Source organism: Schistosoma mansoni, chromosome 1 (genome assembly GCF_000237925.1).
Source record: "Schistosoma mansoni strain Puerto Rico chromosome 1, complete genome".
NCBI lineage: Eukaryota > Metazoa > Platyhelminthes > Trematoda > Strigeidida > Schistosomatidae > Schistosoma > Schistosoma mansoni.
The window spans coordinates 62,777,748-62,780,679 of record NC_031495.1 but is presented as its reverse complement, the minus strand read 5'-3'; positions in this window follow the sequence as shown (position 1 = coordinate 62,780,679).

Sequence of the window (2,932 nt, the reverse complement as noted above, 5' to 3'; positions counted from 1 at the left end):
AATTTTTATTCAGAAGTTGAGTCTAGTCAATGTTCATTTACAGATTGGATCGATTAGCAAATCTTTCGAAAGAGGTGAAGCTTTTAAGCACAATCGATAGGTTGAATGTCGAAACACTATAAAGTATGAATTACAGTTAGACTAGAAAAAACTTAATTACCACATCTCGCATAATACTGATCCAAGCCCTAAGAAGTCAGTTTTGTAGACGATAAATAAAATCTCGATTGACAAATACTTGCTTTCTAAGAATAAAATACATGACTTAATACTATTTCTGAAAAATTTTCCATCTCTTTACAAGACACAGAGAGATAGAGAGTAAACTTACAACGTATTCTGTAGTCTGTTGAACACTGTTAGTTTTGGCTAGTTTGGTGGTATCTGAATGATCATGTTTTTGTTTCTTTTTCTTTTTTTTCCTTGCAGGTTTTTCTTGCTTTCCACTTGCACTTGTAGAGGACTCATTTGTGAATGTTGTTCGTTTACGAGTTCGTCTCTTTGATTTCTTAATTCCTTCGGTTTGTTTAACTATAAATGGTAAATAATAGTAATAATAATCATAATATAAACAAACAACCACTAATCATAACAACAAAAGTGAGGATTTTGATGAATGAAGTTTATTTTTTAAATCAATCAGTTATAATCCATTTTATTTTCCTTTGTAATTTGAAGTTTTACTACACTGTTGTCAATCTTTGAAGGGACTCAAAAATTTAGTTTTAATCCCGTCCTTAATTTATTATTTAGTTATTTATTTAAACACATAAATATTGGTACAAGGAAGCCCCAGATAAATATGCGCCGCACAAATCTCATTTGATTTGTGTGAGGGCTGTGATACTGCCCAGGTGCCACACCCGGAGCCTTTGACCTGAAGGTCTAGTCCACAAGGCAGTGGAGCGTCGTGAGGAGATGCAGTCCCATGGTAGCCGGTGACCAACGATTGATTAATACGCCATTTGGTTCATCAGGATACTGGAGCCCATGTGCACCATTGATTTGGAATCAGAGTTTTCCAACTCTCTTAGGTGGACTTTCCGTGTCCACCAACCCGGTTAAAGCGCCGTACATTCACTTTTCGTCCTCTCAATTTCGTAAACAACAGTAATGCCACGAGAAGGCGGTGAGTAGGACTTCCCTGGCAGCGGCTATATACGCGTGGCCATGTGAGCATTTCGGGAGGGAGAGTGGACTCTCTCCACTCTCGGCCGTACCAGGGCATTTGGGGGCTGTTCTTAATTTAGTTACATAATTTGCAACTTTGACATACGAGGCTTTGTTTTAGTTGAATTTTAAAACCAAAGCTTCGGAAATTCTATTTTCTTGAATTTTAAATTATTATACGTAGAGTGGATTACCATAACTCAGTGTATTAGTATTACCAGAGTAAGTTAAAAAATTAAAAAGAGCTAGCTTATAATAGGAATAAATTACACTGGTTACTCTAGGCCATATTAGTGATTATGATTTTCCAACAGCAACCTATCTTACAATTTGATATTACGCTTTAATGGTCACTTTTCAACAAACTATTCATTTTCAGTATATGTTGATCATTTGCATTGGAGACACTAAAATGACCACATACAAAATGCACTATAACGCTTTAGTAAATAAGGTAAATATATGAATGTGACCGCTTTTAGAATTAAACTCAAATTCAGACATGGCTATAGTATTATAAAACCCAGTCAATCATCGATAGTTATTTCCTTACGCCTTTTACACCTCGTGGATGAGCCTAGGCCACCCGCCAACAATTAACCACAGCTCTAATATAAATAAAACTTAGTACATCAAGAAGAGTTAGACTATCTTATTCATTGGTAGCATTCGGTGATCAGTGCATAATTAACTATATTCTAAACATTACGTATGATCATTATTATTCTAAGATTCTATCATAACTTAACATGCTTTTTCAAACATAACATTAGATACTTAGAATATTTTAACTTGTATAATGACGATAAAGAAAGGTTTAACGTTCAAAAACCTTTAAAATAACCAGTATCAATCTTTTTACCCATTGTTTTAATGCTATCAAGAGATTATGACTACTGAAACTTGACATGGCATCTTTACCACTAAAAGTAGTATTTACATTTTCAAAAAATCGTTGGTGATATAAATCTTTACTAGTTGAGCGGTTTTTCAAAATTGTACCGTTCATAGGTAACTACGCCTGTAGCTGCTCTGGGGGCTACTGCCGGTCCCAAGCCCGGGTAAAGGAGGAGGGTTGGGCATGGGGTTAGCGACCTCATCCCGTAGAAAACCAACTCGCTAAAAAACGCTAACCAAAAAATCTGAACCGTTTATAGGTAATTACCGCCAAATTCTTAATAGATACTTTCAGAATTCTATGAATAAATTGAAAAAATTCGACGTGACAAGATTATCTTTACTGTCGAAAAACTCAAACATTACTTCAAAAGAATTAAAAAAGCTTCAAATCTTAAGGCATATTATTTCAAACATAAAGAAAACTAATTTCATATTTTGATTTGTTCATCGAATTTTTAGAATCTATAATTTAAATGATGAAGTATCTAGGACTTAAATTTAGTTTCCAAAGCAACTAAAGCAAACTAATAAAATTGAATGGTTTAATTGAACTGCCATATTTGCTTTTAGACATATTTAAACGCTATTTTCTTATTTCGAAGTAACGAAAATCTTTTTTTTCTGGAAATTTCTCTCAACTGAATGAAAATCATTGAACAGTAGTAAGGGATTGAATAAAAAACATGTGAATTTAAATTAGAAGGGGTTTTGTGGAGATTTAGTATTTTCATAGTTGAAAACATGAGTCAATTGAAGCTAGACCATCAAGGAAAATCTGGAAGCACTGGACGGCCATTTTGTTCTTTTTTGAGAAACCAGTGGGGCGTCCCGTGGTTTCATGGTTTTTTTTGTGGGTTTGGGT